The 24,117-nt window shown below is 47.6% G+C and overlaps 1 pseudogene; it reads right to left on the bottom strand.

The window, feature by feature from the left end:
• The window catches only part of LOC143959388 (arf-GAP with coiled-coil, ANK repeat and PH domain-containing protein 1-like), a 119,756-nt pseudogene that overhangs the window by 63,958 nt on the left and 31,681 nt on the right, over positions 1-24,117 (bottom strand).

Below are 24,117 nucleotides of genomic sequence, written 5' to 3'. Positions count from 1 at the left end.
CCACCCCACAAATTCCCGAATGCCACCCTACCAGCCTCTCCACCCCAACCCATAAGAATCCCACCCAACAAATTCCCGAATGCCACCCTACCAGCCTCTCCACCCCAACCCATAAGAATCCCACCCCACAAATTCCCGAATTCCACCCTACCAGCCTCTCCACCCCAACCCATAAGAATCCCACCCCACAAATTCCCGAATGCCACCCTACCAGCCTCCCAACCCATAATAATCCCACGAATCCTTGAATACTACCCTCCCATCAACCCCACCCCAACCCATAAGAATCCCACCCCACAAATTCCCGAATGCCACCCTACCAGCCTCTCCACCCCAACCCATAAGAATCCCACCCAACAAATTCCCGAATGCCACCCTACCAGCCTCTCCACCCCAACCCATAAGAATCCCACCCCACAAATTCCCGAATGCCACCCTACCAACCTCCCAACCCATAAGATTCCCATCACACAAATCCCTGAATGGCACCCTACCAGCCTCTCAACCCATAACAATCCCACCCCACAAATTCCCTGAATGGCACCCTACCATCCTCCCCACCCCAATTCATAACAATTCCACCATACTAATCACCAAATCCCATCCCAACCCATAATAATCCCACAAATCCTTAAATGCCAAAGTCCCACCACCCCACTCCAAACTATAATAATCCCGCCCCACAAGTCCCTGAAGGTCACCCTCCCCCCCCACCCCATCCCATAATAATCCCACCACCCCACTCCAAACTATAATAATCCCGCCCCACAAGTCCCTGAAGGTCACCCTCCCACCGCCCCCACCCCATCCCATAATAATCCCACCACCCCACTCCAAACTATAATAATCCCGCCCCACAAGTCCCTGAAGGTCACCCTCCCACCGCCCCCACCCCATCCCATAATAATCCCACCACCCCACTCCAAACTATAATAATCTAGCCCCACAAGTCCCTGAAGGTCACCCTCCCCCCCCCCCCCACCCCATAATAATCCCACCACCCCACTCCAAACTATAATAATCCCGCCCCACAAGTCCCTGAAGGTCACCCTCCCCCCCCCCACCCCATTCCATAATAATCCCACCCCACAAATCCCTGCAGGACACCCTCCCCCCCCCCCCCCCCACTCCCTACACACATACCTTCTCCAACCGGCTCTCCAAATCAAACACCTCCGACTCCACCATTTCCATGGCGGCCCTGCAACAAACAAAAAAAGCTCAGATACTGCAAACACTTCACTGATTGGAGGAATTCCACCAAATAATTCTAAAAAAATTACTTATTTGTTCTATTAGAGTACCTACCTCACCATGAGAACCCTGCAATCATCCTGGAAAACCATACATATCACTGAGGACTTTACTCTAGAATGTCAATGAACCAGATAGACCACAGAGGAACCTACTCCGGAATATCAGAGACTCAGGAACCAGATACATCACAGAGGAACCTACTCCGGAATATCAGAGACTCAGGAACCAGATACATCACAGAGGAACCTACTCCGGAATATCAGAGACTCAGGAACCAGATACACCACAGAGGAACCTACTCCGGAATATCAGAGACTCAGGAACCAGATACATCACAGAGGAACCTACTCCAGAATATCAGAGACTCAGGAACCAGATAGACCACAGAGGAACCTACTCCGGAATATCAGAGACTCAGGAACCAGATACACCACAGAGGAACCTACTCCGGAATATCAGAGACTCAGGAACCAGATACACCACAGAGGAACCTACTCCGGAATATCAGAGACTCAGGAACCAGATACATCACAGAGGAACCTACTCCGGAATATCAGAGACTCAGGAACCAGATACACCACAGAGGAACCTACTCCAGAATATCAGAGACTCAGGAACCAGATACACCACAGAGGAACCTACTCCAGAATATCAGAGACTCAGGAACCAGATACACCACAGAGGAACCTACTCCGGAATATCAGAGACTCAGGAACCAGATACACCACAGAGGAACCTACTCCAGAATATCAGAGACTCAGGAACCAGATACACCACAGAGGAACCTACTCCAGAATATCAGAGACTGAGGAACCAGATACATCACAGAGGAACCTACTCCGGAATATCAGAGACTCAGGAACCAGATACACCACAGAGGAACCTACTCCAGAATATCAGAGACTCAGGAACCAGATACACCACAGAGGAACCTACTCCAGAATATCAGAGACTCAGGAACCAGATACATCACAGAGGAACCTACTCCAGAATATCAGAGACTCAGGAACCAGATACACCACAGAGGAACCTACTCCGGAATATCAGAGACTCAGGAACCAGATACACCACAGAGGAACCTACTCCAGAATATCAGAGACTCAGGAACCAGATACACCACAGAGGAACCTACTCCAGAATATCAGAGACTGAGGAACCAGATACACCACAGAGGAACCTACTCCGGAATATCAGAGACTGAGGAACCAGATACACCACAGAGGAACCTACTCCAGAATATCAGAGACTCAGGAACCAGATACACCACAGAGGAACCTACTCCGGAATATCAGAGACTCAGGAACCAGATACATCACAGAGGAACCTACTCCGGAATATCAGAGACTCAGGAACCAGATACATCACAGAGGAACCTACTCCGGAATATCAGACTCAGGAACCAGATACACCACAGAGGAACCTACTCCGGAATATCAGAGACTGAGGAACCAGATACACCACAGAGGAACCTACTCCAGAATATCAGAGACTCAGGAACCAGATACACCACAGAGGAACCTACTCCGGAATATCAGAGACTCAGGAACCAGATACATCACCGAGGAACCTACTCCGGAATATCAGACTCAGGAACCAGATACACCACAGAGGAACCTACTCCGGAATATCAGAGACTCAGGAACCAGATACATCACAGAGGAACCTACTCCGGAATATCAGAGACTCAGGAACCAGATACATCACAGAGGAACCTACTCCAGAATATCAGAGACTCAGGAACCAGATACACCACAGAGGAACCTACTCCGGAATATCAGAGACTCAGGAACCAGATACATCACAGAGGAACCTACTCCGGAATATCAGAGACTCAGGAACCAGATACATCACCGAGGAACCTACTCCGGAATATCAGACTCAGGAACCAGATACATCACAGAGGAACCTACTCCGGAATATCAGAGACTCAGGAACCAGATACATCACAGAGGAACCTACTCCGGAATATCAGAGACTCAGGAACCAGATACACCACAGAGGAACCTACTCCGGAATATCAGAGACTCAGGAACCAGATACATCACAGAGGAACCTACTCCGGAATATCAGAGACTCAGGAACCAGATACACCACAGAGGAACCTACTCCAGAATATCAGAGACTCAGGAACCAGATACACCACAGAGGAACCTACTCCGGAATATCAGAGACTCAGGAACCAGATACACCACAGAGGAACCTACTCCGGAATATCAGAGACTCAGGAACCAGATACATCACAGAGGAACCTACTCCGGAATATCAGAGACTCAGGAACCAGATAGACCACAGAGGAACCTACTCCGGAATATCAGAGACTCAGGAACCAGATAGACCACAGAGGAACCTACTCCGGAATATCAGAGACTCAGGAACCAGATACACCACAGAGGAACCTACTCCGGAATATCAGAGACTCAGGAACCAGATACACCACAGAGGAACCTACTCCGGAATATCAGAGACTCAGGAACCAGATACACCACAGAGGAACCTACTCCGGAATATCAGAGACTCAGGAACCAGATACATCACAGAGGAACCTACTCCGGAATATCAGAGACTCAGGAACCAGATACACCACAGAGGAACCTACTCCGGAATATCAGAGACTCAGGAACCAGATACATCACAGAGGAACCTACTCCGGAATATCAGCGACTCAGGAACCAGATACACCACAGAGGAACCTACTCCAGAATATCAGACTCAGGAACCAGATACACCACAGAGGAACCTACTCCAGAATATCAGACTCAGGAACCAGATACACCACAGAGGAACCTACTCCGGAATATCAGAGACTCAGGAACCAGATAGACCACAGAGGAACCTACTCCGGAATATCAGAGACTCAGGAACCAGATACACCACAGAGGAACCTACTCCGGAATATCAGAGACTCAGGAACCAGATACATCACAGAGGAACCTACTCCGGAAATTCAGACTCAGGAACCAGATAGACCACAGAGGAACCTACTCCGGAATATCAGAGACTCAGGAACCAGATACACCACAGAGATACCTACTCCGGAATATCAGACTCAGGAACCAGATACACCACAGAGGAACCTACTCCGGAATATCAGAGACTCAGGAACCAGATACACCACAGAGGAACCTACTCCGGAATATCAGAGACTCAGGAACCAGATACATCACAGAGGAACCTACTCCGGAATATCAGACTCAGGAACCAGATACACCACAGAGGAACCTACTCCGGAATATCAGAGACTCAGGAACCAGATACACCACAGAGGAACCTACTCCGGAATATCAGAGACTCAGGAACCAGATACACCACAGAGATACCTACTCCGGAATATCAGACTCAGGAACCAGATACACCACAGAGGAACCTACTCCGGAATATCAGAGACTCAGGAACCAGATACATCACAGAGGAACCTACTCCGGAATATCAGAGACTCAGGAACCAGATACATCACAGAGGAACCTACTCCAGAATATCAGAGACTCAGGAACCAGATACACCACAGAGGAACCTACTCCGGAATATCAGACTCAGGAACCAGATACACCACAGAGGAACCTACTCCGGAATATCAGAGACTCAGGAACCAGATACACCACAGAGGAACCTACTCCAGAATATCAGAGACTCAGGAACCAGATACACCACAGAGGAACCTACTCCAGAATATCAGAGACTCAGGAACCAGATACACCACAGAGGAACCTACTCCGGAATATCAGAGACTCAGGAACCAGATACACCACAGAGGAACCTACTCCGGAATATCAGAGACTCAGGAAGTAGATACACCACAGAGGAATCTACTCCAGAATATGAGTGACTTCAGAACCAGATGCACCACAGAGGAACCTACTCCAGAATATCAGAGACTGAGGAACCAGATACACCACAGAGGAACCTATTCCAGAATATCAGAGACTCAGGAACCAGATACACCACAGAGGAACCTACTCCGGAATATCAGACTCAGGAACCAGATACATCACAGAGGAACCTACTCCGGAATATCAGAGACTCAGGAACCAGATACATCACAGAGGAACCTACTCCGGAATATCAGAGACTCAGGAACCAGATACACCACAGAGGAACCTACTCCGGAATATCAGAGACTCAGGAACCAGATACACCACAGAGGAACCTACTCCGGAATATCAGAGACTCAGGAACCAGATACATCACAGAGGAACCTACTCCAGAATATCAGAGACTCAGGAACCAGATACACCACAGAGGAACCTACTCCAGAATATCAGAGACTCAGGAACCAGATACACCACAGAGGAACCTACTCCAGAATATCAGAGACTCAGGAACCAGATACACCACAGAGGAACCTACTCCGGAATATCAGAGACTCAGGAACCAGATACATCACAGAGGAACCTACTCCAGAATATCAGACTCAGGAACCAGATACACCACAGAGGAACCTACTCCGGAATATCAGAGACTCAGGAACCAGATACACCACAGAGGAACCTACTCCAGAATATCAGAGACTCAGGAACCAGATACATCACAGAGGAACCTACTCCAGAATATCAGAGACTCAGGAACCAGATACATCACAGAGGAACCTACTCTAGAATATCAGAGACTCAGGAACCAGATACACCACAGAGGAACCTACTCCGGAATATCAGAGACTCAGGAACCAGATACATCACAGAGGAACCTACTCCGGAATATCAGAGACTCAGGAACCAGATACATCACAGAGGAACCTACTCCGGAATATCAGAGACTCAGGAACCAGATACACCACAGAGGAACCTACTCCGTAATATCAGAGACTCAGGAACCAGATACATCACAGAGGAACCTACTCCAGAATATCAGAGACTCAGGAACCAGATACACCACAGAGGAACCTACTCCGGAATATCAGAGACTCAGGAACCAGATACATCACAGAGGAACCTACTTTGGAGTATGAGTGACTCAGGAACCACAGAGGAACCTACTCCGGAATATCAGAGACTCAGGAACCAGATACACCACAGAGGAACCTACTCCAGAATATCAGAGACTCAGGAACCAGATACACCACAGAGGAACCTACTCTGGAATATCAGAGACTCAGGAACCAGATACATCACAGAGGAACCTACTCCAGAATATCAGAGACTCAGGAACCAGATACACCACAGAGGAACCTACTCCAGAATATCAGAGACTCAGGAACCAGATACACCACAGAGGAACCTACTCTGGAATATCAGAGACTCAGGAACCAGATACATCACAGAGGAACCTACTCCAGAATATCAGAGACTCAGGAACCAGATACACCACAGAGGAACCTACTCCAGAATATCAGAGACTCAGGAACCAGATACATCACAGAGGAACCTACTCCGGAATATAAGAGACTCAGGAACCAGATACATCACAGAGGAACCTACTCCGGAATATCAGAGACTCAGGAACCAGATACACCACAGAGGAACCTACTCCGGAATATCAGAGACTCAGGAACCAGATACACCACAGAGGAACCTACTCCGGAATATCAGAGACTCAGGAACCAGATACACCACAGAGGAACCTACTCCGGAATATCAGAGACTCAGGAACCAGATACACCACAGAGGAACCTACTCCGGAATATCAGAGACTCAGGAACCAGATACACCACAGAGGAACCTACTCCGGAATATCAGAGACTCAGGAACCAGATACATCACAGAGGAACCTACTCTAGAATATCAGAGACTCAGGAACCAGATACATCACAGAGGAACCTACTCCAGAATATCAGAGACTCAGGAACCAGATACATCACAGAGGAACCTACTCCAGAATATCAGAGACTCAGGAACCAGATACACCACAGAGGAACCTACTCCGGAATATCAGAGACTGAGGAACCAGATACACCACAGAGGAACCTACTCCGGAATATCAGAGACTCAGGAACCAGATACACCACAGAGGAACCTACTCCGGAATATCAGAGACTCAGGAACCAGATACACCACAGAGGAACCTACTCCGGAATATCAGAGACTCAGGAACCAGATACACCACAGAGGAACCTACTCCAGAATATCAGAGACTCAGGAACCAGATACATCACAGAGGAACCTACTCCAGAATATCAGAGACTCAGGAACCAGATACATCACAGAGGAACCTACTCCAGAATATCAGCGACTCAGGAACCAGATACATCACAGAGGAACCTACTTTGGAGTATGAGTGACTCAGGAACCAGATACATCACAGAGGAACCTACTCCAGAATATCAGAGACTCAGGAACCAGATACATCACAGAGGAACCTACTCCAGAATATCAGCGACTCAGGAACCAGATACACCACAGAGGAACCTACTCCAGAATATCAGAGACTCAGGAACCAGATACACCACAGAGGAACCTACTCCAGAATATCAGAGACTCAGGAACCAGATACATCACAGAGGAACCTACTCCGGAATATCAGAGACTCAGGAACCAGATACACCACAGAGGAACCTACTCCGGAATATCAGAGACTCAGGAACCAGATACATCACAGAGGAACCTACTCCGGAATATCAGAGACTCAGGAACCAGATACACCACAGAGGAACCTACTCCGGAATATCAGAGACTCAGGAACCAGATACATCACAGAGGAACCTACTCCAGAATATCAGCGACTCAGGAACCAGATACACCACAGAGGAACCTACTCCGGAATATCAGAGACTCAGGAACCAGATACATCACAGAGGAACCTACTCCAGAATATCAGAGACTCAGGAACCAGATACACCACAGAGGAACCTACTCCAGAATATCAGAGACTCAGGAACCAGATACATCACAGAGGAACCTACTCCAGAATATCAGAGACTCAGGAACCAGATACATCACAGAGGAACCTACTCCAGAATATCAGAGACTCAGGAACCAGATACACCACAGAGGAACCTACTCCGGAATATCAGAGACTCAGGAACCAGATACACCACAGAGGAACCTACTCCGGAATATCAGAGACTCAGGAACCAGATACATCACAGAGGAACCTACTCCAGAATATCAGAGACTCAGGAACCAGATACACCACAGAGGAACCTACTCCGGAATATCAGAGACTCAGGAACCAGATACACCACAGAGGAACCTACTCCGGAATATCAGAGACTCAGGAACCAGATACACCACAGAGGAACCTACTCCAGAATATCAGAGACTCAGGAACCAGATACACCACAGAGGAACCTACTCCAGAATATCAGAGACTCAGGAACCAGATACACCACAGAGGAACCTACTCCGGAATATCAGACACTGAGGAACCAGATACACCACAGAGGAACCTACTCCGGAATATCAGAGACTCAGGAACCAGATACACCACAGAGGAACCTACTCCGGAATATCAGAGACTGAGGAACCAGATACACCACAGAGGAACCTACTCCAGAATATCAGAGATTCAGGAACCAGATACACCACAGAGGAACCTACTCCGGAATATCAGAGACTCAGGAACCAGATACACCACAGAGGAACCTACTCCGGAATATCAGAGACTCAGGAACCAGATACACCACAGAGGAACCTACTCCAGAATATCAGAGACTCAGGAACCAGATACACCACAGAGGAACCTACTCCAGAATATCAGAGACTCAGGAACCAGATACACCACAGAGGAACCTACTCCAGAATATCAGAGACTCAGGAACCAGATACATCACAGAGGAACCTACTCCAGAATATCAGAGACTCAGGAACCAGATACATCACAGAGGAACCTACTCCGGAATATCAGAGACTCAGGAACCAGATACACCACAGAGGAACCTACTCCGGAATATCAGAGACTCAGGAACCAGATACATCACAGAGGAACCTACTCCAGAATATCAGAGACTCAGGAACCAGATACACCACAGAGGAACCTACTCCGGAATATCAGAGACTCAGGAACCAGATACATCACAGAGGAACCTACTCCGGAAATTCAGACTCAGGAACCAGATAGACCACAGAGGAACCTACTCCGGAATATCAGAGACTCAGGAACCAGATACACCACAGAGATACCTACTCCGGAATATCAGACTCAGGAACCAGATACACCACAGAGGAACCTACTCCGGAATATCAGAGACTCAGGAACCAGATACACCACAGAGGAACCTACTCCGGAATATCAGAGACTCAGGAACCAGATACATCACAGAGGAACCTACTCCGGAATATCAGACTCAGGAACCAGATACACCACAGAGGAACCTACTCCGGAATATCAGAGACTCAGGAACCAGATACACTACAGAGGAACCTACTCCGGAATATCAGAGACTCAGGAACCAGATACACCACAGAGATACCTACTCCGGAATATCAGACTCAGGAACCAGATACACCACAGAGGAACCTACTCCGGAATATCAGAGACTCAGGAACCAGATACATCACAGAGGAACCTACTCCGGAATATCAGAGACTCAGGAACCAGATACATCACAGAGGAACCTACTCCAGAATATCAGAGACTCAGGAACCAGATACACCACAGAGGAACCTACTCCGGAATATCAGACTCAGGAACCAGATACACCACAGAGGAACCTACTCCGGAATATCAGAGACTCAGGAACCAGATACACCACAGAGGAACCTACTCCAGAATATCAGAGACTCAGGAACCAGATACACCACAGAGGAACCTACTCCAGAATATCAGAGACTCAGGAACCAGATACACCACAGAGGAACCTACTCCGGAATATCAGAGACTCAGGAACCAGATACACCACAGAGGAACCTACTCCGGAATATCAGAGACTCAGGAAGTAGATACACCACAGAGGAATCTACTCCAGAATATGAGTGACTTCAGAACCAGATGCACCACAGAGGAACCTACTCCAGAATATCAGAGACTGAGGAACCAGATACACCACAGAGGAACCTACTCCAGAATATCAGAGACTCAGGAACCAGATACACCACAGAGGAACCTACTCCGGAATATCAGACTCAGGAACCAGATACATCACAGAGGAACCTACTCCGGAATATCAGAGACTCAGGAACCAGATACATCACAGAGGAACCTACTCCGGAATATCAGAGACTCAGGAACCAGATACACCACAGAGGAACCTACTCCGGAATATCAGAGACTCAGGAACCAGATACACCACAGAGGAACCTACTCCGGAATATCAGAGACTCAGGAACCAGATACATCACAGAGGAACCTACTCCAGAATATCAGAGACTCAGGAACCAGATACACCACAGAGGAACCTACTCCGGAATATCAGAGACTCAGGAACCAGATACACCACAGAGGAACCTACTCCAGAATATCAGAGACTCAGGAACCAGATACACCACAGAGGAACCTACTCCGGAATATCAGAGACTCAGGAACCAGATACACCACAGAGGAACCTACTCCAGAATATCAGAGACTCAGGAACCAGATACACCACAGAGGAACCTACTCCGGAATATCAGAGACTCAGGAACCAGATACATCACAGAGGAACCTACTCCAGAATATCAGACTCAGGAACCAGATACACCACAGAGGAACCTACTCCGGAATATCAGAGACTCAGGAACCAGATACACCACAGAGGAACCTACTCCAGAATATCAGAGACTCAGGAACCAGATACATCACAGAGGAACCTACTCCAGAATATCAGAGACTCAGGAACCAGATACATCACAGAGGAACCTACTCTAGAATATCAGAGACTCAGGAACCAGATACACCACAGAGGAACCTACTCCGGAATATCAGAGACTCAGGAACCAGATACACCACAGAGGAACCTACTCCAGAATATCAGAGACTCAGGAACCAGATACACCACAGAGGAACCTACTCCAGAATATCAGAGACTCAGGAACCAGATACACCACAGAGGAACCTACTCCGGAATATCAGAGACTCAGGAACCAGATACATCACAGAGGAACCTACTCCAGAATATCAGACTCAGGAACCAGATACACCACAGAGGAACCTACTCCGGAATATCAGAGACTCAGGAACCAGATACACCACAGAGGAACCTACTCCAGAATATCAGAGACTCAGGAACCAGATACATCACAGAGGAACCTACTCCAGAATATCAGAGACTCAGGAACCAGATACATCACAGAGGAACCTACTCTAGAATATCAGAGACTCAGGAACCAGATACACCACAGAGGAACCTACTCCGGAATATCAGAGACTCAGGAACCAGATACATCACAGAGGAACCTACTCCGGAATATCAGAGACTCAGGAACCAGATACATCACAGAGGAACCTACTCCGGAATATCAGAGACTCAGGAACCAGATACACCACAGAGGAACCTACTCCGTAATATCAGAGACTCAGGAACCAGATACATCACAGAGGAACCTACTCCAGAATATCAGAGACTCAGGAACCAGATACACCACAGAGGAACCTACTCCGGAATATCAGAGACTCAGGAACCAGATACATCACAGAGGAACCTACTTTGGAGTATGAGTGACTCAGGAACCACAGAGGAACCTACTCCGGAATATCAGAGACTCAGGAACCAGATACACCACAGAGGAACCTACTCCGGAATATCAGAGACTCAGGAACCAGATACACCACAGAGGAACCTACTCCGGAATATCAGAGACTCAGGAACCAGATACATCACAGAGGAACCTACTCTAGAATATCAGAGACTCAGGAACCAGATACATCACAGAGGAACCTACTCCAGAATATCAGAGACTCAGGAACCAGATACATCACAGAGGAACCTACTCCAGAATATCAGAGACTCAGGAACCAGATACACCACAGAGGAACCTACTCCGGAATATCAGAGACTGAGGAACCAGATACACCACAGAGGAACCTACTCCGGAATATCAGAGACTCAGGAACCAGATACACCACAGAGGAACCTACTCCGGAATATCAGAGACTCAGGAACCAGATACACCACAGAGGAACCTACTCCGGAATATCAGAGACTCAGGAACCAGATACACCACAGAGGAACCTACTCCAGAATATCAGAGACTCAGGAACCAGATACATCACAGAGGAACCTACTCCAGAATATCAGAGACTCAGGAACCAGATACATCACAGAGGAACCTACTCCAGAATATCAGCGACTCAGGAACCAGATACATCACAGAGGAACCTACTTTGGAGTATGAGTGACTCAGGAACCAGATACATCACAGAGGAACCTACTCCAGAATATCAGAGACTCAGGAACCAGATACATCACAGAGGAACCTACTCCAGAATATCAGCGACTCAGGAACCAGATACACCACAGAGGAACCTACTCCGGAATATCAGAGACTCAGGAACCAGATACATCACAGAGGAACCTACTCCGGAATATCAGAGACTCAGGAACCAGATACACCACAGAGGAACCTACTCCGGAATATCAGAGACTCAGGAACCAGATACATCACAGAGGAACCTACTCCAGAATATCAGCGACTCAGGAACCAGATACACCACAGAGGAACCTACTCCGGAATATCAGAGACTCAGGAACCAGATACATCACAGAGGAACCTACTCCAGAATATCAGAGACTCAGGAACCAGATACACCACAGAGGAACCTACTCCAGAATATCAGAGACTCAGGAACCAGATACATCACAGAGGAACCTACTCCAGAATATCAGAGACTCAGGAACCAGATACACCACAGAGGAACCTACTCCGGAATATCAGAGACTCAGGAACCAGATACACCACAGAGGAACCTACTCCGGAATATCAGAGACTCAGGAACCAGATACATCACAGAGGAACCTACTCCAGAATATCAGAGACTCAGGAACCAGATACACCACAGAGGAACCTACTCCGGAATATCAGAGACTCAGGAACCAGATACACCACAGAGGAACCTACTCCGGAATATCAGAGACTCAGGAACCAGATACACCACAGAGGAACCTACTCCAGAATATCAGAGACTCAGGAACCAGATACACCACAGAGGAACCTACTCCAGAATATCAGAGACTCAGGAACCAGATACACCACAGAGGAACCTACTCCGGAATATCAGAGACTGAGGAACCAGATACACCACAGAGGAACCTACTCCGGAATATCAGAGACTCAGGAACCAGATACACCACAGAGGAACCTACTCCGGAATATCAGAGACTGAGGAACCAGATACACCACAGAGGAACCTACTCCAGAATATCAGAGATTCAGGAACCAGATACACCACAGAGGAACCTACTCCGGAATATCAGAGACTCAGGAACCAGATACACCACAGAGGAACCTACTCCGGAATATCAGAGACTCAGGAACCAGATACACCACAGAGGAACCTACTCCAGAATATCAGAGACTCAGGAACCAGATACACCACAGAGGAACCTACTCCAGAATATCAGAGACTCAGGAACCAGATACACCACAGAGGAACCTACTCCAGAATATCAGAGACTCAGGAACCAGATACATCACAGAGGAACCTACTCCAGAATATCAGAGACTCAGGAACCAGATACATCACAGAGGAACCTACTCCGGAATATCAGAGACTCAGGAACCAGATACACCACAGAGGAACCTACTCCGGAATATCAGAGACTCAGGAACCAGATACATCACAGAGGAACCTACTCCAGAATATCAGTGACTCAGGAACCAGATACATCACAGAGGAACCTACTTTGGAGTATGAGTGACTCAGGAACCAGATACATCACAGAGGAACCTACTCCGGAATATCAGAGACTCAGGAACCAGATACATCACAGAGGAACCTACTCCGGAATATCAGAGACTCAGGAACCAGATACATCACAGAGGAACCTACTCCAGAATATCAGCGACTCAGGAACCAGATACACCACAGAGGAACCTACTTTGGAGTATGAGTGACTCAGGAACCAGATACATCACAGAGGAACCTACTCCAGAATATCAGAGACTCAGGAACCAGATACACCACAGAGGAACCTACTCCGGAATATCAGAGACTCAGGAACCAGATACACCACAGAGGAACCTACTCCGGAATATCAGAGACTCAGGAACCAGATACATCACAGAGGAACCTACTCCGGAAATTCAGACTCAGGAACCAGATAGACCACAGAGGAACCTACTCCGGAATATCAGAGACTCAGGAACCAGATACACCACAGAGATACCTACTCCGGAATATCAGACTCAGGAACCAGATACACCACAGAGGAACCTACTCCGGAATATCAGAGACTCAGGAACCAGATACACCACAGAGGAACCTACTCCGGAATATCAGAGACTCAGGAACCAGATACATCACAGAGGAACCTACTCCGGAATATCAGACTCAGGAACCAGATACACCACAGAGGAACCTACTCCGGAATATCAGAGACTCAGGAACCAGATACACCACAGAGGAACCTACTCCGGAATATCAGAGACTCAGGAACCAGATACACCACAGAGATACCTACTCCGGAATATCAGACTCAGGAACCAGATACACCACAGAGGAACCTACTCCGGAATATCAGAGACTCAGGAACCAGATACATCACAGAGGAACCTACTCCGGAATATCAGAGACTCAGGAACCAGATACATCACAGAGGAACCTACTCCAGAATATCAGAGACTCAGGAACCAGATACACCACAGAGGAACCTACTCCGGAATATCAGACTCAGGAACCAGATACACCACAGAGGAACCTACTCCGGAATATCAGAGACTCAGGAACCAGATACACCACAGAGGAACCTACTCCAGAATATCAGAGACTCAGGAACCAGATACACCACAGAGGAACCTACTCCAGAATATCAGAGACTCAGGAACCAGATACACCACAGAGGAACCTACTCCGGAATATCAGAGACTCAGGAACCAGATACACCACAGAGGAACCTACTCCGGAATATCAGAGACTCAGGAAGTAGATACACCACAGAGGAATCTACTCCAGAATATGAGTGACTTCAGAACCAGATGCACCACAGAGGAACCTACTCCAGAATATCAGAGACTGAGGAACCAGATACACCACAGAGGAACCTACTCCAGAATATCAGAGACTCAGGAACCAGATACACCACAGAGGAACCTACTCCGGAATATCAGACTCAGGAACCAGATACATCACAGAGGAACCTACTCCGGAATATCAGAGACTCAGGAACCAGATACATCACAGAGGAACCTACTCCGGAATATCAGAGACTCAGGAACCAGATACACCACAGAGGAACCTACTCCGGAATATCAGAGACTCAGGAACCAGATACACCACAGAGGAACCTACTCCGGAATATCAGAGACTCAGGAACCAGATACATCACAGAGGAACCTACTCCAGAATATCAGAGACTCAGGAACCAGATACACCACAGAGGAACCTACTCCGGAATATCAGAGACTCAGGAACCAGATACACCACAGAGGAACCTACTCCAGAATATCAGAGACTCAGGAACCAGATACACCACAGAGGAACCTACTCCGGAATATCAGAGACTCAGGAACCAGATACACCACAGAGGAACCTACTCCAGAATATCAGAGACTCAGGAACCAGATACACCACAGAGGAACCTACTCCGGAATATCAGAGACTCAGGAACCAGATACATCACAGAGGAACCTACTCCAGAATATCAGACTCAGGAACCAGATACACCACAGAGGAACCTACTCCGGAATATCAGAGACTCAGGAACCAGATACACCACAGAGGAACCTACTCCAGAATATCAGAGACTCAGGAACCAGATACATCACAGAGGAACCTACTCCAGAATATCAGAGACTCAGGAACCAGATACATCACAGAGGAACCTACTCTAGAATATCAGAGACTCAGGAACCAGATACACCACAGAGGAACCTACTCCGGAATATCAGAGACTCAGGAACCAGATACATCACAGAGGAACCTACTCCGGAATATCAGAGACTCAGGAACCAGATACATCACAGAGGAACCTACTCCGGAATATCAGAGACTCAGGAACCAGATACACCACAGAGGAACCTACTCCGTAATATCAGAGACTCAGGAACCAGATACATCACAGAGGAACCAACTCCAGAATATCAGAGACTCAGGAACCAGATACACCACAGAGGAACCTACTCCGGAATATCAGAGACTCAGGAACCAGATACATCACAGAGGAACCTACTTTGGAGTATGAGTGACTCAGGAACCACAGAGGAACCTACTCCGGAATATCAGAGACTCAGGAACCAGATACACCACAGAGGAACCTACTCCAGAATATCAGAGACTCAGGAACCAGATACACCACAGAGGAACCTACTCTGGAATATCAGAGACTCAGGAACCAGATACATCACAGAGGAACCTACTCCGGAATATAAGAGACTCAGGAACCAGATACATCACAGAGGAACCTACTCTGGAATATCAGAGACTCAGGAACCAGATACACCACAGAGGAACCTACTCCGGAATATCAGAGACTCAGGAACCAGATACACCACAGAGGAACCTACTCCGGAATATCAGAGACTCAGGAACCAGATACACCACAGAGGAACCTACTCCGGAATATCAGAGACTCAGGAACCAGATACACCACAGAGGAACCTACTCTGGAATATCAGAGACTCAGGAACCAGATACATCACAGAGGAACCTACTCCGGAATATAAGAGACTCAGGAACCAGATACATCACAGAGGAACCTACTCTGGAATATCAGAGACTCAGGAACCAGATACACCACAGAGGAACCTACTCCGGAATATCAGAGACTCAGGAACCAGATACACCACAGAGGAACCTACTCCGGAATATCAGAGACTCAGGAACCAGATACACCACAGAGGAACCTACTCCGGAATATCAGAGACTCAGGAACCAGATACACCACAGAGGAACCTACTCCGGAATATCAGAGACTCAGGAACCAGATACATCACAGAGGAACCTACTCTAGAATATCAGAGACACAGGAACCAGATACACCACAGAGGAACCTACTCCAGAATATCAGAGACTCAGGAACCAGATACATCACAGAGGAACCTACTCCAGAATATCAGAGACTCAGGAACCAGATACACCACAGAGGAACCTACTCCGGAATATCAGAGACTGAGGAACCAGATACACCACAGAGGAACCTACTCCAGAATATCAGAGACTCAGGAACCAGATACACCACAGAGGAACCTACTCCGGAATATCAGAGACTCAGGAACCAGATACACCACAGAGGAACCTACTCCGGAATATCAGAGACTCAGGAACCAGATACACCACAGAGGAACCTACTCCAGAATATCAGACTCAGGAACCAGATACACCACAGAGGAACCTACTCCGGAATATCAGAGACTCAGGAACCAGATACACCACAGAGGAACCTACTCCAGAATATCAGAGACTCAGGAACCAGATACACCACAGAGGAACCTACTCCGGAATATCAGAGACTCAGGAACCAGATACATCACAGAGGAACCTACTCCAGAATATCAGAGACTCAGGAACCAGATACATCACAGAGGAACCTACTCCAGAATATCAGAGACTCAGGAACCAGATACATCACAGAGGAACCTACTCCAGAATATCAGCGACTCAGGAACCAGATACATCACAGAGGAACCTACTTTGGAGTATGAGTGACTCAGGAACCAGATACATCACAGAGGAACCTACTCCAGAATATCAGAGACTCAGGAACCAGATACATAACAGAGGAACCTACTCCAGAATATCAGCGACTCAGGAACCAGATACACCACAGAGGAACCTACTCCGGAATATCAGAGACTCAGGAACCAGATACATCACAGAGGAACCTACTCCGGAATATCAGAGACTCAGGAACCAGATACACCACAGAGGAACCTACTCCGGAATATCAGAGACTCAGGAACCAGATACATCACAGAGGAACCTACTCCAGAATATCAGCGACTCAGGAACCAGATACACCACAGAGGAACCTACTCCGGAATATCAGAGACTCAGGAACCAGATACATCACAGAGGAACCTACTCCAGAATATCAGAGACTCAGGAACCAGATACACCACAGAGGAACCTACTCCAGAATATCAGAGACTCAGGAACCAGATACATCACAGAGGAACCTACTCCAGAATATCAGAGACTCAAGAACCAGATACACCACAGAGGAACCTACTCCAGAATATCAGAGACTCAGGAACCAGATACACCACAGAGGAACCTACTCCGGAATATCAGAGACTCAGGAACCAGATACACCACAGAGGAACCTACTCCGGAATATCAGAGACTCAGGAACCAGATACACCACAGAGGAACCTACTCCGGAATATCAGAGACTCAGGAACCAGATACACCACAGAGATACCTACTCCGGAATATCAGACTCAGGAACCAGATACACCACAGAGGAACCTACTCCGGAATATCAGAGACTCAGGAACCAGATACATCACAGAGGAACCTACTCCGGAATATCATAGACTCAGGAACCAGATACATCACAGAGGAACCTACTCCAGAATATCAGAGACTCAGGAACCAGATACACCACAGAGGAACCTACTCCGGAATATCAGAGACTCAGGAACCAGATAGACCACAGAGGAACCTACTCCAGAATATCAGAGACTCAGGAACCAGATACACCACAGAGGAACCTACTCCGGAATATCAGACTCAGGAACCAGATACACCACAGAGGAACCTACTCCGGAATATCAGAGACTCAGGAACCAGATACACCACAGAGGAACCTACTCCAGAATATCAGAGACTCAGGAACCAGATACACCACAGAGGAACCTACTCCGGAATATCAGAGACTCAGGAACCAGATACACCACAGAGGAACCTACTCCGGAATATCAGAGACTCAGGAAGTAGATACACCACAGAGGAATCTACTCCGGAATATCAGAGACTCAGGAACCAGATACACCACAGAGGAACCTACTCCAGAATATGAGAGACTGAGGAACCAGATACACCACAGAGGAACCTACTCCAGAATATCAGAGACTCAAGAACCAGATACACCACAGAGGAACCTACTCCGGAATATCAGACTCAGGAACCAGATACATCACAGAGGAACCTACTCCGGAATATCAGAGACTCAGGAACCAGATACATCACAGAGGAACCTACTCCGGAATATCAGAGACTCAGGAACCAGATACATCACAGAGGAACCTACTCCGGAATATCAGAGACTCAGGAACCAGATACACCACAGAGGAACCTACTCCGGAATATCAGAGACTCAGGAACCAGATACACCACAGAGGAACCTACTCCGGAATATCAGAGACTCAGGAACCAGATACATCACAGAGGAACCTACTCCAGAATATCAGAGACTCAGGAACCAGATACACCACAGAGGAACCTACTCCGGAATATCAGAGACTCAGGAACCAGATACACCACAGAGGAACCTACTCCAGAATATCAGAGACTCAGGAACCAGATACACCACAGAGGAACCTACTCCGGAATATCAGAGACTCAGGAACCAGATACACCACAGAGGAACCTACTCCAGAATATCAGAGACTCAGGAACCAGATACACCACAGAGGAACCTACTCCGGAATATCAGAGACTCAGGAACCAGATACATCACAGAGGAACCTACTCCAGAATATCAGACTCAGGAACCAGATACACCACAGAGGAACCTACTCCGGAATATCAGAGACTCAGGAACCAGATACACCACAGAGGAACCTACTCCAGAATATCAGAGACTCAGGAACCAGATACATCACAGAGGAACCTACTCCAGAATATCAGAGACTCAGGAACCAGATACATCACAGAGGAACCTACTCCAGAATATCAGAGACTCAGGAACCAGATACATCACAGAGGAACCTACTCCGGAATATCAGAGACTCAGGAACCAGATACACCACAGAGGAACCTACTCTAGAATATCAGAGACTCAGGAACCAGATACACCACAGAGGAACCTACTCCGGAATATCAGAGACTCAGGAACCAGATACATCACAGAGGAACCTACTCCGGAATATCAGAGACTCAGGAACCAGATACATCACAGAGGAACCTACTCCGGAATATCAGAGACTCAGGAACCAGATACACCACAGAGGAACCTACTCCGGAATATCAGAGACTCAGGAACCAGATACATCACAGAGGAACCTACTCCAGAATATCAGAGACTCAGGAACCAGATACACCACAGAGGAACCTACTCCGGAATATCAGAGACTCAGGAACCAGATACACCACAGAGGAACCTACTCCGGAATATCAGAGACTCAGGAACCAGATACACCACAGAGGAACCTACTCCGGAATATCAGAGACTCAGGAACCAGGTACATCACAGAGGAACCTACTTTGGAGTATGAGTGACTCAGGAACCACAGAGGAACCTACTCCGGAATATCAGAGACTCAGGAACCAGATACACCACAGAGGAACCTACTCCAGAATATCAGAGACTCAGGAACCAGATACACCACAGAGGAACCTACTCTGGAATATCAGAGACTCAGGAACCAGATACATCACAGAGGAACCTACTCCGGAATATAAGAGACTCAGGAACCAGATACATCACAGAGGAACCTACTCCGGAATATCAGAGACTCAGGAACCAGATACACCACAGAGGAACCTACTCCGGAATATCAGAGACTCAGGAACCAGATACACCACAGAGGAACCTACTCCGGAATATCAGAGACTCAGGAACCAGATACACCACAGAGGAACCTACTCCGGAATATCAGAGACTCAGGAACCAGATACACCACAGAGGAACCTACTCCAGAATATCAGAGACTCAGGAACCAGATACACCACAGAGGAACCTACTCCGGAATATCAGAGACTCAGGAACCAGATACATCACAGAGGAACCTACTCTAGAATATCAGAGACTCAGGAACCAGATACATCACAGAGGAACCTACTCCAGAATATCAGAGACTCAGGAACCAGATACATCACAGAGGAACCTACTCCAGAATATCAGAGACTCAGGAACCAGATACACCACAGAGGAACCTACTCCGGAATATCAGAGACTCAGGAACCAGATACACCACAGAGGAACCTACTCCGGAATATCAGAGACTGAGGAACCAGATACACCACAGAGGAACCTACTCCAGAATATCAGAGACTCAGGAACCAGATACACCACAGAGGAACCTACTCCGGAATATCAGAGACTCAGGAACCAGATACACCACAGAGGAACCTACTCCGGAATATCAGAGACTCAGGAACCAGATACACCACAGAGGAACCTACTCCAGAATATCAGAGACTCAGGAACCAGATACATCACAGAGGAACCTACTCCAGAATATCAGAGACTCAGGAACCAGATACATCACAGAGGAACCTACTCCAGAATATCAGAGACTCAGGAACCAGATACATCACAGAGGAACCTACTCCAGAATATCAGCGACTCAGGAACCAGATACATCACAGAGGAACCTACTTTGGAGTATGAGTGACTCAGGAACCAGATACATCACAGAGGAACCTACTCCAGAATATCAGAGACTCAGGAACCAGATACATCACAGAGGAACCTACTCCAGAATATCAGCGACTCAGGAACCAGATACACCACAGAGGAACCTACTCCGGAATATCAGAGACTCAGGAACCAGATACATCACAGAGGAACCTACTCCGGAATATCAGAGACTCAGGAACCAGATACACCACAGAGGAACCTACTCCGGAATATCAGAGACTCAGGAACCAGATACATCACAGAGGAACCTACTCCAGAATATCAGCGACTCAGGAACCAGATACACCACAGAGGAACCTACTCCGGAATATCAGAGACTCAGGAACCAGATACACCACAGAGGAACCTACTGCAGAATATCAGAGACTCAGGAACCAGATACACCACAGAGGAACCTACTCCGGAATATCAGAGACTCAGGAACCAGATACACCACAGAGGAACCTACTCCAGAATATCAGAGACTCAGGAACCAGATACACCACAGAGGAACCTACTCCGGAATATCAGAGACTCAGGAACCAGATACATCACAGAGGAACCTACTCCGGAATATCAGAGACTCAGGAACCAGATACATCACAGAGGAACCTACTCCAGAATATCAGAGACTCAGGAACCAGATACACCACAGAGGAACCTACTCCAGAATATCAGAGACTCAGGAACCAGATACATCACAGAGGAACCTACTCCGGAATATCAGAGACTCAGGAACCAGATACACCACAGAGGAACCTACTCCGGAATATCAGAGACTGAGGAACCAGATACACCACAGAGGAACCTACTCCAGAATATCAGAGACTCAGGAACCAGATACACCACAGAGGAACCTACTCCAGAATATCAGAGACTCAGGAACCAGATACATCACAGAGGAACCTACTCTGGAATATCAGAGACTCAGGAACCAGATACACCACAGAGGAACCTACTCCAGAATATCAGCGACTCAGGAACCAGATACATCACAGAGGAACCTACTCCGGAATATCAGAGACTCAGGAACCAGATACATCACAGAGGAACCTACTCCGGAATATCAGAGACTCAGGAACCAGATACATCACAGAGGAACCTACTCCGGAATATCAGAGACTCAGGAACCAGATACATCACAGAGGAACCTACTCCAGAATATCAGCGACTCAGGAACCAGATACACCACAGAGGAACCTACTCCGGAATATCAGACTCAGGAACCAGATACACCACAGAGGAACCTACTCCGGAATATCAGCGACTCAGGAACCAGATACATCACAGAGGAACCTACTCCGGAATATCAGAGACTCAGGAACCAGATACATCACAGAGGAACCTACTCCGGAATATCAGAGACTCAGGAACCAGATACATCACAGAGGAACCTACTCCGGAATATCAGAGACTCAGGAACCAGATACATCACAGAGGAACCTACTCCAGAATATCAGCGACTCAGGAACCAGATACACCACAGAGGAACCTACTTTGGAGTATGAGTGACTCAGGAACCAGATACATCACAGAGGAACCTACTCCAGAATATCAGAGACTCAGGAACCAGATACACCACAGAGGAACCTACTTTGGAGTATGAGTGACTCAGGAACCACAGAGGAACCTACTCCAGAATATCAGAGACTCAGGAACCAGATACACCACAGAGGAACCTACTCCAGAATATCAGCGACTCAGGAACCAGATACACCACAGAGGAACCTACTTTGGAGTATGAGTGACTCAGGAACCACAGAGGAACCTACTCCAGAATATCAGAGACTCAGGAACCAGATACACCACAGAGGAACCTACTCCAGAATATCAGCGACTCAGGAACCAGATACACCACAGAGGAACCTACTTTGGAGTATGAGTGACTCAGGAACCAGATACATCACAGAGGAACCTACTCCAGAATATCAGAGACTCAGGAACCAGATACACCACAGAGGAACCTACTTTGGAGTATGAGTGACTCAGGAACCACAGAGGAACCTACTCCAGAATATCAGTGACTCAGGAAGTAGATACACCACAGAGGAACCTACTCCAGAATATCAGAGACTCAGGAACCAGATACATCACAGAGGAACCTACTCCAGAATATCAGAGACTCAGGAACCAGATACACCACAGAGGAACCTACTCCAGAATATCAGTGACTCAGGAAGTAGATACACCACAGAGGAACCTACTCCAGAATATCAGAGACTCAGGAACCAGATACACCACAGAGGAACCTACTCCAGAATATCAGAGACTCAGGAACCAGATACATCACAGAGGAACCTACTCCAGAATATCAGAGACTCAGGAACCAGATACACCACAGAGGAACCTACTCC

This window comes from Lithobates pipiens, unplaced genomic scaffold (genome assembly GCF_037356315.1).
Source record: "Lithobates pipiens isolate NorthernLeopardFrog02 unplaced genomic scaffold, aLitPip1_a1.2 Scaffold_73, whole genome shotgun sequence".
NCBI classification, from domain to species: Eukaryota; Metazoa; Chordata; class Amphibia; order Anura; family Ranidae; genus Lithobates; species Lithobates pipiens.
The sequence above is the reverse complement of the archived record's forward strand: the minus strand, read 5'-3'. Positions and strand labels throughout refer to the sequence as shown.